At 37.0% G+C, this 15,393-nt stretch overlaps 1 long non-coding RNA gene across 3 annotated transcripts in view; it reads right to left on the bottom strand.

The window, feature by feature from the left end:
- Positions 1–15,393, bottom strand: part of LOC137495392 (uncharacterized) — a 143,023-nt gene that overhangs the window by 34,655 nt on the left and 92,975 nt on the right. Inside the window, exons 4-5 of one of the 3 annotated variants that reach the window (XR_015476114.1) lie at positions 8,610–8,676; positions 6,709–8,499 (exon numbers count right to left, since the gene is read on the bottom strand). The exons of the other annotated variants lie outside the window; for them this stretch is intronic. This is a non-coding gene — a long non-coding RNA (uncharacterized LOC137495392). Of the gene's footprint in view, positions 1–6,708; positions 8,500–8,609; positions 8,677–15,393 lie in introns of those variants that run through there. 3 annotated transcript variants of the gene reach the window in all.

Genomic DNA, 15,393 nt, shown 5'->3' with positions numbered 1-15,393 from the left:
CGCTGTGAGCTAAGCGGACAAACTGGTTGCATCGGGAAAGCCCTCCACTCTGAGGCGGCCGGCGAGCGCGAAGAGGAGGGGCGGAGCGGCGCCACACTGCCCCGCGGCGTTCGCTCTAAAAAAACTAAACGCGGCCTTACGTACCTCCGGCCACGTAAATCGCGGTCTCCAGAAACGCCCGCGGGGGTACGTTTCCAGAATGAGCTTGGGTTGATTTCATGAGTCTCCCCATTCAGTTGAATAGAACGGCTGGACCCGGAAGCCACTTCGCGTGATGTCACACTTAACAAGCGGATAGGTAAATTGAATAAGCTAAATTGGCCTTAGTGAAGTTGTTTTAGTTCAGATTTTAGGACAGTTTAGGAATTGAAACATACCATTTTTAATCTCTGTGTAATCTCAAATTTACTCCTCTCTATTGCTCTGTTAACTTGTCTCGTCTCTGCTCTGCGTCTTTCTGACAACAAGCTGGAATGGGCGGAGTTTTTTTTTCCTTAACCTAAACTTGTATACATACATTTATTTTGTTTATTATATTACTAAAGACGTGTACATGTGTAAATAATTTGATTATACTGCTCTAAATAATATTATAAACTAATATTCGATTAACGAGTTATCGGTTAGCAAAATTAATTGAAATGAGCATCCCTAGTTACAATCAACACTGGCATACACATAAAAGAAACAGAACATGACATGTGCCGCCTTTTTAAATGCAATTATAGGACGTCGTGCTTCCAGCGCAGCGGTATGAAGCTGTCTCTTTTTTGCGCTACCAGATGACCGCTTACCTTCATATGGACGGCTTTTCTGCTGTTACCAGTTTGTCTAGTGGCTTGCAAGGTACGTTGGCGGATTTGAAACGCAGAGAGGAGTTGACCATGGCGACGGGGTTTGAGTCTGGTGAAGAACAGTTGCAGAAAGCGAGTAAGACAAAAACAAATGCAAAAATAAATAAAACAAACAAGTAAAATACAGAGTGAGAATGTGGTAAAATACGAAAAACTGGTAAAATCAGGTGTCTAAGAAGGCTTTTCTATTTCTGGATTGCTTTCGAAGACACTGTCGGGTGGGTTTATTGAATTGGGGAGGATGGGTAGTTTGGTCTGCCGGTCAGTCAACAGCTGCCTCTGGTGGATTTATGTGAGAACAGCAGGTGCGAATGGCACTCAAAAGCATTTACAGCGGCCTCTGGAGGATTCGTAAAAACAAAAACTACAAAAAAATAAAATAAAAACATAGCTCTTAGGTCAAATTTGGCACTCTCCAGAATTGTATATAGGGGTACATTTTCAGAATGAGCCTGGGTTGGTAAATAGGCAAGTCATTGTATAACGACAGTTAGTTATTTTATACAAATAAAATATCATAATTAGGAGGGCTAGTAACATTGACCCTTAAAATGTTTTTTTTTTTAATTAAAAACTATTTTTATTCAAGCAAAAATAAAACAAATAAGTCTTTATCCAGAAGAAAAACTATTATAGGAAATACTGTGAAAAATTCCTGAATCTGTAAAAATGTGAATGGTTTTGATTTTAACTTTAAGTGCTACGTTAAAGCCGCGATGCTCTCTACCAGAATGCATTTGCAGAGAGAAGCACACACTAGAACTAGAATGACTGGCAGCCGATGTCGGGGAAAAAAAGCACACACACACACACACACACACACACACACACACACACACACACACACACACACACACACACACACACACACACACACACACCTTACATGACTTCAGTCTCATCAGAGCAGCATACAAAAGAGGTGCTGGCGTCCCAATTCGAGGAGCTCCCAAAGGAGGAAATACTTCTTTTTTGCTCTCTCTATCTCTCTCTCCTTTCCATCATTATCCCAAATAAATCTGAAGTGGGCCGCCTGGCAGTCTCTGCACACGTGTGTTCACAGTGGCAAGCTTCTGGCTACAATGACTGTACAAACTCCTGGCCTTCATTAGCATTGGAAATACTGCCGATACCATCACCAATTCCCAGAATTCACGAACACCTTTTTTTTTTTCTGCTTCTTCCCCCACGGACTTGGCATAGCTGTCACTCCATTTTATTAGTGGTGCTTTCTAAGGCAAGCTTTACGATTACTGTTGCACATGCTTTGGGGAACGGATTTCAACATTATCTGTCGGAGTGAAGTGCATTAATATTAATATGGTTTACTGCATATTTTGGAGAATCCACCAGTGGTATATATCATGTTGCTTAACCATATATACATATATTTTTTTTAATGTTTTGGAATGTGTTTTTGAGATCTTTGGATAGTGATGCAACATTTCAATGCGTTTGTTGATGTTAAGTTTGAAGTAAATGTGCCGTGGCTGTATTCTAATCCATTGACGTCCATGAAGATGGAAATATTAGCATGTACCTATTTATTACTACCTTATTTTATCTGTTTACCAGTGTATTATTGTAGTTTTATTGTTAGTTTAAACTGTAGTAAATGTGATTACGTTTGATTTACGATTCATATTTTACTTTTATTTTCTATTTAATTTCCCCCATTTATGTTACTTATAATAATTATTGAATTTATGTATTTATAGGTATTGTATTTATGCATATTACTATTACTATTATTATTATTATTATTATTATTATTAGTAGTAGTAGTAGTAGTAGTACACTGTAGTAGTAGTATTCATTTATTTGTATATTAATTATTATTATTATTATTAGGAGTAGTAGTACTAGTTGTAGTTGTAGTAGTATGTATTTATTCATTTGCTTATTATTAATATTATTATTATTATTATCAGGAGTATTATATAATTATAATAATAATAGTTATTATTATTATTATTATTATTATTATTATTATATTATTATTATTATTATTATTATTATTATTATTATTATTATTATTGTTGTTGTTGTTGTTGTTGTTGTTGTTGTTGTTGTCATCATCATCATCATCATCATTATTATTATCATTATTTATATAATTACTACTATTATTATTATTATTATTGTTATTATTATTATTGTTATTACTATTATTATTATTAGTAGTAGTAGTAGTAGTAGTAGTAGTAGTAGTAGTAGTAGTAGTATTGTTGTTGTTGTCGTTGTTGTTGTCGTTGTTGGTATTTTTTCGTGCAGTGCTCAGCATTTATTCACCCCTAACAAATCTCTCTTTTAAATGTATATTTTTAATAAGAAGCTCTACAATATTATATTTGTGCATATACATTAGATTAGTCAGTACTGAAGCCAAATCTGGAGCTTATCTAACAAAAACAACTCATGATAACTGTCTAAAAACTAGCACAGCCAAATGTATATGTGACAGAAAAACCTTAATTACAAATTTAAACGGAAAAATCAAGAGAAGCAAAAACATTGAAAAAACATTGTTATTATTTATTTTTTATTTTATTTTTTGTGATATTTTGCTTGAATTTAATTGTATCATCTTTCAATTTCTAAGTGTGTTTGGTGACTAAAATATTAGCTCAATAAAAATATCTGTTTAATATATCTGTTTTATTTAAATGCACCAAAATACATTGCCTATAATCACTGAGGAATGTACACAAATATTCCTTTTTTTAAAAAGGGTTAAACTTAATTATGCTGAGTACTTATTTACAAATGTATTTAATTAGGTAATTGCTTATTTGTTTTATTGTACTGTTCATTTAGTAGTTTTATCATTATTTTTTATGGTTTTTAATTGTTCCAATTGAACTATTTTACTGCAGGCCAGATATATCTTCTTGGACGATTGCTAAATTGGTTCCAAAGCAGTCATCAGTAGTGTCAGCAGGCAGTGACCAGGTTTGGCAAGCTGGGATCATTGAAAACAGTTTTCTGCCAAACCTGTTTCCATGATTAATTCCCAAGTATGAGCTGCTGATATATGCAGTTTAACCCATATTTCATCAAAATAAGAATTAATCAGCTGCTTTCACATTTTTTACCTGCTTAGTGCTTTGGTTTGTGAATTATACCTTGAATTGTACAACTTGTTGAGATGAAATGGTGGTCTTCGTTTTTTACTAAGCTGATCATATTATTTACTTTGTAGATTATCAAATGATATTAATCAACTAATTAGGGTAAATAATATCAGAGATTTGCATTGGTGTGCATAGATAGTAAGTATTGTGTATTTATGAAGTGCATTCATCATATATGGCCATACACCCAAAGCGTTTCACAATCATGAGAGGGGTTTCTCCGCACCACCACCAGTGTGCAGCATCCACTTGGACAATGGCGCCAGTGCGCTCACCACACACCAGCTATAGATCTCCCAAACCTGACAGGTGGACAAATCTGAACTTGTTTTTATTAAAACTAATATAAATATCCATAAAATAAATTAATAATAATAATAAAATGAATCATAACATTATACAAATGCATTAATTTTGACCAGCACACCCATGAGTCCACAAAATGGCGCTAATTTGTTTTTGCTATTTAAACAACGTGGTGCAGGCCCAATGTGTCCCATGTGATCCCTTCCAAAAAAAGTAAATAAATAAATAAACTTCCTTTTATCAATAAAGCAACCTTTGGTCCATTTCTCTGTTCACACAAGATGCTAAAACTAAACTTTGGTCACTGCAGAGGCTTTTAGTCCAAATTATTTTAAACATTGTATATCAAGGTGCAGGTCATTGATGTTTTTAACTAAACTGTAGAGCAAAAGCAGAATCAATTGCCCAATGAGACTCTCCACATTATCCCCTCCTCCTCTGCATTTGTCTTTCATGGATGGTCAGCCTTTTAGGTGAACTTGAATGAGTTTGGCTGCCATTTAAATAGAGTTTGTCAGATAATTAAGGCCATTGCCTACAGTTGCCATATTAACCTCATTTTTGGTTTTATTGGTCCATATCTTAGCAAGGCTGAAGACTGGGTTTATATTGATCAGCGCTCGGCCTGTAGTGTGTCAGTGTTTGAGTGGAGACTTTAGAGAGATGGAGAACTGAAGAAGAAGACTGTGTGTGGTCAATTTATGGCAGCAGAGTCTTGGAGAACATGCTGGACCACTGCTGTCTGCTGTTTCATTATCGGGGCTCCGTAGAGGAGAACTTCAGAGTGATGGGAGATGAATCCTTAATGGAGTTTTGCTTGGTTGCGTAAAAGCAGCTCAATGTAATAGTCAGGTGAGGCATTCGAGGAATCTACACTCTCTGACCTTTAAAGTTTCATGCAACTCTTGTATAATGGTTGTAGTTCATACAAAAATAGATCACACAATAATGTAATTCATCTTAATCTTAATGATTTAGTTTTTTTTTTCTCTGTTTGATTGAGAAAATGATACCAAAAATATGTCTATGTGACTCCAAAACTGACTAGAATAAAATATCAAATCAGCTACAAGATCATTTTAGTTTGTAGTGCATAGTATTATACCGTTTTAGATTGTTGCCAACATTTTTTTTTTTTTAAATGGGCATTATTCATTCATTTTCTTGTCGGCCTAGTCCCTTTATTATTCCAGGGTCGCCACAGCGGAATGAACCGCCAACTTATCCAGCAAGTTTTTATGCAGCGGATGCCCTTCCAGCTGCAACCCATCTCTGGGAAACATCCACACACACACTCATACACTACGGACAATTTAGCCTACCCAATTCACCTGTACCGCATGTCTTTGGACTGTGGGGGAAACCGGAGCACCCGGAGGAAACCCACGTGAAGGCAGGGAGAAAATGCAAACTCCACACAGAAACACCAACTGAGCCGAGGTTTGAACCTGTGACCCAGCGACCTTCTTGCTGTGAGCCGACAGCACAACCTACTGCGCCACTGCCTCACCCAAAATAAGCATGAACCACACCACACTTTGAGCTAGACTTGATTATTGGGATGTCTGAATGAAAATGGTGGTAAGGAAAAGTGAGATGAAGTGGAATGGAAGTAAGAGGATAAAAAGTAAACAGGTTGGTAGGGTGATCAGGGTTCCTGCGATGATGCCCAGAGACTCACATGGGAGGGTACCGTCTCTGTAATATTCTGGTAGAGTGATTAGATTCAAGAGCGTTGGGATCAGTATTCAAGGTTGGAATTCAGTATTCACTCTCTTCAATTTAAATGAATTACATTGTTTAAATAAACCATTTTCACTGTTGAAATAAATTATTATACTGTTTAAAGGAATCGTTTTACATGATTGGTCTGATTGGTGGATTGCTGCACAGATGGTTGTCCTTCTGTAAGGTTCTCCTCTCTCCACAGAAGAACGCTGAAGCTCAGACAAAGTGATTATCGGGTTATTCATCACCACCTGACTAAGGCCCTTCTCCCCCCATGAGCTGGGGGGTAGCTCATGGGGGGCCAGCTCTAGGAAGAGGCGGCCAGCTCTAGGAAGAGTCCTGGTGGTTCCAAACATCTTCCACTTATCAAGGATGGAGGCCGCTGTGCTCATTGGAACTTTCAGAGCAGCAGGAATTTTCTGTAACCTTGCCCAGCCTTGTGCCTCGAGACAATCCTGTCTCAGAGGTCTACAGACAATTCCCTTGTCTTCATGCTTGGTTTGTGCTTTGACATGCACTGCCAACCCTGGGACCTTATAAAGACAGGTGTATGCCTTTTCAAATCATGTCCAATCAACTGAATTAACTCTGTACAAAAGCACGCACATCCCTCTAAACTAGGTGCTCAACCAAAAAACGCAAAAGGTGCAAATTAAATATTCATCAAAGGCGGCAACACCAAAGCTCCAAAAATACTAATTTATTAAATTAAAAAAGCTGACACAAAGCGTGTAATGTTTCGAGCCACACGGCTCTTCATCAGACAGCAGATTTTTCAGCTTTTTTTTTTTTTTTTTTACTAAATTTGCAACAATTTAAAAAAAAAAAAAAATCTTTTTTTCACATTTTCATTACGGGGTATTGTGTGTAGAATGTTGAGGAAATAAATTAATTACATGCATTTTGGAATAAGGCTGTAACATAAAAATATGTGGAAAAAGTGCTATGAATACTTTCCAGATGCTCTGAACATAAAGCGTAGTGCACATATAAATATCCCATTATTAGCCATAGGCTGTTATACAAACAGAAACTGCTGGACGTGATGATGTCATATGCAAATTGACGTATGATGTAATCTGGCTACATTTAGTGACTTTTCAGGCAGAGCTTAGCACCTTTTCATAGAAAATATTTAGAAACACTGATTAGTGTTTCTGTCTGAAGGAAAAGAAAGAAGAGAAACAGGAGGCTTGCGATGAATCTGAGGGTGCTTTCACACTAGCACTTTTGATCCGCACCCGAGTTCGTTTGACATCATAGTACGGTACGTTTAGCTAGTGTGAATGCGTCTTCTGAACCCGGGTGCGGACCCGTGAACCGTACCCGAGTCCGCCTGAAAGAGGTGGTCTGGGGTACGGTTCATGCAAACTCTGGTGTGGTTCACTTCAGATGTGAATGCAATCGTACCAAATAACGGAAGTGAACTATATTGAACTGCCAACCTTACAACAAACTATCGTTTTCATAACGTTCGTTTGTTCGTGTGTGTGTCTTGTTTCGTACCTTAGTGACACGCGCAGGACTGAGCCAGGGCAAACACAGCGATGTCTGCTTGTCTCCTCCAAAAACAGCTTCTGCAGACGCTGTGTGATGTTCTGAATGTGCATAATATTTTTGCGGCAGATGGACGCAAGTTGCTTTCTGTATGTCTAAAAGCTTTCAGTTAAAGCAGAATGGCCGCGATGTGTGGAAGTCTTTCCATTTCGGCGCTTGCTTGCTTGGCCGTCACCTAGCAACGGCCGTAAACAAAACAGCCGCTCGATGACGCAAGCGTACCAGGGTTCAGAAGGAAAAAAGACAGTATGAACACAAACCAACCGAGGAGGTGGCAAGGGGAGACAATCGAACTTGGGTACAGTCCAGGCAAATGAACCAAATGTGAAAGCACCCTGAATCTCATTTTTCCAAGCAAAAAATAAATAAATAAATAAAAAATAAAATCCCACCAGTCCGATGGCTCAAACACACAGTCCAGCAGTGAATCACTTCAGTGGTGTCTCACCACACATTTCTCCTCTTGAATCCAGCACAGATGCAGTCTTAAACTCAATTCAGGCTATACACAGGATTTGTATGAATTAACACAGTTTGGAAATGCTGTAGGGGGATTTCGCAGCCTTGAACTGAGGCTGAAACATTTACAGTTACAAACAGAATGATGAATAGCACAGAACGAATCGATGAGAGCAAATAAAACATTCTGTTTGAATTTCCAATGTGCACTTTTTTCTTCATTAAACAAGACACGATGCTCGTGCGTACATGCTAAAATATTGAGAACTGTGAAGTAAAACCTGATGCTGGCTTACGTAAATGATCACTGCGCATTAATCGATACACATCTTCTGTTGGAAATCTGATGACAGGGGTTGGTGAGAAACAGACGTGAGCGGAGAGCGAGAGAGAAGTGTCGTATGGACAGGATTGAGATTTTATTGTGTACAGCTTGTCGGTGCTCTGGCCGCCGACTGCATCTGTCAGCAGAAAAACGGGTGACAAGTTATTAGCTTTAAGGTCAGGAGCGTACAGTAGGACTGCTTAAAATTCTTCCCTCTCTGACAGAAGTCAGTTTGGTGGTCGGTACCTCAGATGAAAGGTGTTCAGCTTCTGTTCGCCAGCTTACAACATTTTCACTCATGTCAGTTCCTGACCTTAAAGAAAAAAAAAATGCTCTCAAACACATGAAGTCTGTGAGTCTTTTTACTAAATAGTTCTACTATAACAGTTTCTGGGTGAAGTTTTAAAACCAATAATATTCATGTCACTGGAAATCGGGCCCGATCACGCAGTTTCAGACCTCCCGATCAGGACTCTATTTATAGACATATACATATTCAGACTTCTTTCTTGACCCTTTCAGCAACACTAAGGCATGAAATCACTTTGTTCACGATGCTATTGAATATATGTTGGCAAGGAAATACATGGAAGTAGCTTGAAGCAGAAAGCGCAGGTGTTTCTGCAGTCTGGAGGTATTATTAGGTAGGGTTGGGTAGGGCCGGAGTGGGACTCCTTTTCAACCCTGGAGTTTCAAGCATTAGACCGGCTCACCTCAGTTCACGACTGACTATATTAAAATAAGGCCATTTCCAATTCAGTTTCTAAATACACTATCACGTCTTTTTCAAGAAAACAGCTGCTTTAGAACTTCAAATGTTCAACAACCTTACAGTTTTATATGTGTTAACAATAAAAAATAAATAAATAAAAAAATACTCAGGTGAGGATCGAACATGGATCACTGACATCATAACGCAACATGCTGACCACTGGACCACAATGGTGCTGTTAGGCTTGTTTGGCCGGAATGATACTTATATCATCATCATTACCCTTGCAGGCTGCATCTTGCTCATGGGGCTGCGAGACAACAAATAAGAAGAGCGGAGCTGCGGCAAAATAATGACTAAAAAGACGGAGGCTATAGTCAAATAAATAAATTAATGAAAAAAAAGTGCGACTGCTGAGAGTGCAAGCAGCTAGAAACACCGGCCCTCGCGACGAAAAAATGGACCGGCCCACTGGGAACTCTCCCGGTCCTCCCAGTTGGCCTAGGGTTGGGTATCGTTTGGGTTTTTTTTCAATACTGGTGCTAAATTGATACTTTTAAAACTGTACCAGTGCCAAAACGGTGCTTGAACCGATACTTTTTAGCCACAAAATTTATCGACATATATATATATAATCATTATAATTGAACAATATAAATATATTTATAATATGTTTAAAGTAAACATCAATTCATATTCTACATATTTGAATTGCATTAATATATTTCTTTTGATCATTTATTTAAATGCAAGATTTGCATTATGCTATAAACATTACATTAGCTTACTACTAACCTGTGGAAAGGCTGTCATCAAAATCAGGCAACACCTTTTTTCTGGGTTTGGGGCTTGTGACTACTTTTACATAGACATCAGTGATCTAGTGATTTGGCTTAATCTGAATAAGACAATAATATGATTCAGGTGTTTACATGAGCTGCTTTTTGAAAGTTACATTCATTATTCCCAGTTGCATCTTATAGCACATAGATCCATCAACGTCACTGCATCACCAACCTATAAATGTTTCCTCCGCAGTTTGTGTCTGTGGTCTTTTAAAGGGCCATGAAACCCCCTCGTTTCAGCAGGGTGTTTTCACACCTCTGCTTTGGAAAAAGTCAGAAAAGTGGGCGTGTCCAGCTCTGTTTAGGGGGGAGTGTCGGAGGAACTAAAGTGGGATGGTGTGGGAGTGTCTATTTGTGCACGCGCGAGTTTCAGAGTCAAAATACACACCCACAGCGGACAATGTGACTGTGTTTACATGGACATCTGTAGTCGAATTATTTGCCAAATTATTAAAAGTTGGACTTTAACTGCAGTTTGGCTCTTTCTACAGGGAATTCATTCATGCCTCTCGCGACAAATGAGATATTTGATTCAAGGAACTGCTGCAAGCGTGTATTTTTCATGCAATGTTTGATACCGCACGGCGAATGAGAGAGAAAAAAACTCTGCATTTCCCGGAAACTTAGATGCACACGGCAGGTAGCGTCAGAAAGCCGCGTGTGTTATTCCGGTCACAAAATGCGGTGCTAACATTTCTGCACTCAGTGCAATAGTAACTTAATTCGATACGAACAAACTGAATAAACAAAGAGCACTGGTCGCTCACTTACCAAATCTGTAGAGACAGGACAATCACCAGCAACTAGAGCCGCGTCTTTATGAAGAGAATACTAAAAGCGAATTCAGATCTCAGCATTTGCAGATGAGAACAGCTCTCAGGTAAACAATAATCCTCCTTAGACACGTAAGTTATTGTTGTCGAGCGTCGCGTACACTGTTAATCCACACGTGAGACTGAGCTCTCACAGAGAGAAAATGAAAACGAAACTTAACGGCAGCAAACTATAAAAGCAACACTTCACGCTTGTTTTGCCAACACAACGTGGCGTCTCTGTGGCGTAAACACGGTGACAGTAATGAATATTAATGAAGTTCCACAATAGAGCGCGCTGATTGGTTTGAACCAAGCCTTACTCATGCATTAATGCAGCACACTGTAAGACGTAATAAGACTCACTCAGGCACAGACGTCCAGTCTGCATGCTGCAATACACGCTATTATGTCATGACCGTGACGCAGCTTCAAAAATTCGTTTCAAACAGGAAGTACAAATTTGCTTGAAATAACGCAAAAACAACCAATTTACACTTTTTATTGAAATATAGGTGTCCTAATAGTGTTTTTAGCAGTGTGGGACACATATACGACTGTCAACAGCTCAAAAAATGTGTTTTGGTGTTTCGTGACCCTTTAAGATAATCAAAAATGACTGTTTACGTAGTAGACTCATGATCAGAGTACTGTCTTAATCATATTAAAATCAGAGTATTAGTGTCCATCTAAACATACTCAGATAATTAGCCAGATGATGTCACAAGCTATCAAAGGCAGTCCATTCCTCACCTTTAAGTTGTTTCCATGAACCCTCACATTTCATAAGTTTGACATGTTTCTCCCTCACACGCAACTTTTGTAAAACATCTGCTGCATGTTGGCTTGTCAGAATCCTTGCTTGCCATACTGTAGAAAGCTTAGTTCAAGCAAATTAGATGAACGCGATATTGCGTGTTGATGAAGTGAGTTGCTCGCCGCATGCACCATACTGTGCGCTTTGCCTTCTATAAGCTACAATAACAAACGCCTGACATCGCTGACTTCCATATCCCTCAAAGCTGTTTAGAATTAAACATTAAGAGATGGTGTGACACAATGCTTATTTATGTGTACCTTTAATGCACCCCTTTATGCTTCTTAAGCGCGTCACACAGCGGATGCGCCGCTCAGAGCCGCGGCATGGTGCGCACATGACAGTTGATACTATCACACACCAGACCTGCACATTAGCATGTTATTTAAAATGAAACTATTCAGATGGCGCTCTGTGGCATGGCAGAAATACGAACAGTCATGAGTCGTGGCTGGGCGCTGCAGACAGCCGCTGACTTGCGAAATCTAACATGCATGGCGCTGCGCGTCGCCGAGCGGCGCTTCTGGTGCGCGACCTGCTTTACGTTCTTGTTGCAGCACCGAAATTAGGCATTGAAAATTAATATGGTTATTTGATCCAGTGCATACCGGTTCAGTACCCAACCCTATTATTAGGTTGATGACGACAACATTGTCATAGCAAACTGTAAGATATTTAAACTTGGCCTTGCAAGAGGTGGAAAGGAAAAGGCTACATTTAATATAACAAACCTGATGACACCTCCAAAACAAACGTAGAACCTCGATTTGAAATGCTGTCTCGCCACTATTTAAAGTTTATGCATGGCGAGCGGATTCACCTCTTCTTTCTTTTCCAATATATTTTATATTTATATTATATATATATATATATATATATATATATATATATATATATATATATATATATATATATATATATATATATTATATTTAATAATTTACATTCTTGAGTTTTGTCCAGACAACTTAATTGTCTTAATTAATAAACTTAATTGATTTGAGTTGGCATAACAAGAATGTATTGTGTGGAATCCTGCTTTTTTTCAAAGCGTATTTGCTGAAGAGTCACCTGTTCGTTGTTTTATTTATTTATTTTTTTTTTTTTTTAGGCTGCCTGTCATGTTGTCCCCTTGAGACTTGATTTGCATAACATCATAACCATCCACTGACTCAATTGTACTGGGATAAAAAAAAAAAAAAAAAAAAAACAAAGGAGAAAAGTTAGTAAGGGAAATAAATAAATAAACCAATAAAACAAAGTCACGCATGAAGGTATCGCAAATCACAGTCAGGTTTTCTTCGCAGCGATGTATCGCACGGTAGACCTTTTAAAATGTCACACGCTTTGACAACATCTAAGGAGAATATTAAAAGGAGGTAAACTGTTGGGGAACTTTCAGAAAAGCAGATGCGGGTGTTTATAGGATCACACGTCAGGGGAAACAAACAGATGCTATAATCAACAAACTGCCTTTGAGTTTTATTAATGCTGCTTCTGAAGGGATGGAGAAACAGATGAAAACATGGCGTGTGTTCTTTAGTATACGGGTCATCAAATACAGCTAGACAAGTTTTCTCTTTATAATTTACAAAGCTTATCTGAATGCAATATGTACAGGTTCATATTTAGTTGTATTCAATATAAGGTAAAATACATGGGTTTTTAAATATATATATATAAAAAAATAAAATAAAACAAAAGTTTTAATATATAATGTCGATTAATTAATTGATTATTCATTTTCTTTTCGGCTTAGTCCTTTTATTAATTTGGAGTCGCCACAGCGTAATGAACCGCCAACTTATCCAGCATGTTTTACGCAGCGGATGCCCTTCCAGCTGCAACCCATCACAGAGAAATTAATTCATTTGTTAAATCAAAATAAAAAATGACCTTAATATAATAAAATAAAATAAAATAAAATAAAATAAAATACCTAATAATAATAATAATAATATTAATAATGATGTTGCTGTAATTATATATTATTATTATTATTATTATTATTATTATTATTATTATTATTATTATTTTGTTATTATTATTATTATTAATATTATTATTATTATCATTATTATTATTATTATCATTATCATTATTATAATTATTGTTGTTGTTGTTGTTGTTTATAACAACAAAATGTTATATTTATTGCAATTATTATTATTATTATTATTATTATTATTATTATTATTATTATTATTGATATAATCAAATAAAACAACATTATTAGTGTTGTTTATTTTCATTTCTCAGTTGTGTCAAACAACCACAATTCTACTAAATATTTATTATTAACAATAACACAAGATTCTTTCATGTCAAGAGATTATTATAAGTATAAATTAATATGCCTTCTTTCATTCATTTGTCTTCATTCATTCAAGTAACAGTGCATCACTATAACAGCATTTAACACAGCCCTGCATGGTCAGTTTCCTCTTTTCCAGCACAGCTCAGTTTAATTTATGAAAAGGACCTTCAAGCATCTGCACAGCCGGAAACTTTCAGAAGAAGCATGATTTATTCTAACTCTGGGCTTAGTGCTCAAAAAAAAAACTTTTGCAAACCACCACTGGAGAACATCCATCCAGGCAGAAAGCATTTAAAATAAAGCAGGTGCACCCTGACAGGCTTTAGAGCACATCATGCACAAACAGCCACTATAAACTCAAAGGTGAGTCAGAAAATTGAAATCAGTCAAAGCCACATGCAGAAACCGCATTCATTTAGCAGCAGACGCTTGTGTCATTTCACATCTGCAGAAGCAACTCTCCATTCGCCTGTGTTTGTGATAAACCAAATAACAAAGCACAACTACGTGTATTTGCATCTTTAGTGTGGTGTGATAATTCAATTCAGGCTATAAAGCAGGATTTGTATGAATGAACACAGTTTGGAAATGCACTAGGGGGGTTTCACAACATTTCTTGTCTTGAAAATTGACACAAACTGAATGATTTTCAATAATATTTGTACAGTTTAAACAAAGCTGGAATCAAGAAAATGTAGGCAATCTGGATGTTTTTGACAATTGAATAAAAATTAAAATAAAAAAACTGTACAAAAGCACGCACATCTCTCTTAATTGGGTGCTCAGCCAAAACCGCAAAAGGTGCAAATTAAATGTAAATCAAAGGCGGCAACACCAAGGCTCCAAAAATACAAACTTATTGAATTAAAAAGGCTGACACAGAGCGTGTAACGTTTCGAGCCACCCAATGAATGCCACCCGGTCTGATGAAGAGCCGGGTGGCTCGAAATGTTACACGCTCTGCAGATCTTAAGGCATAAGGAGTACCTAATAAAGTGACCGTTGAGTGTATGTGTGTGTATACAGGTGAAGTCAGAATTATTAGCCCCGCTTATTTATTAGACCGCTTGTTTATTTTTTCCCTAATTTCTGTTTTTTTAACGGAGAGAAGATTTGTTCAACACATTTCTAAACATAATAGTTTTAATAAATAATTTCTAATAACTGATTTATTTTATCTTTGCCATGATGACAGTAAATAATATTTGATTAGATATTTTTCAAGACACTTCTATACAGCTTAAAGTGACATTAAAAGGCTTAACTAGGGTAATTAGGGTAACTAGGCAGGTTAGGGTAATTAGGCAAGTTATTGTATATTGATGGTTTGTTCTGTAGACTATTAAGAAACAATTTAGCTTAAAGGGGCTAATAATTTTGTCACTAAAATAGTGTTTAAAAAATTAAAAACTGCTTTTATTCTAGCCAAAATAAAACGATTAAGACTTTCTCCAGAAGAAAAAATATTATCAGACATACTGTGGAAACATCATTTAGGAAATATTTAAAAAAGAAGAAAAAAAAATC

This window comes from Danio rerio, chromosome 1, assembly GCF_052040795.2.
Source record: "Danio rerio strain M-AB ecotype USA chromosome 1, GRCz13ab, whole genome shotgun sequence".
Lineage (NCBI taxonomy): Eukaryota > Metazoa > Chordata > Actinopteri > Cypriniformes > Danionidae > Danio > Danio rerio.
Note: the sequence above shows the minus strand (reverse complement) of the source record. Positions and strands in the feature narration are given on the sequence as shown.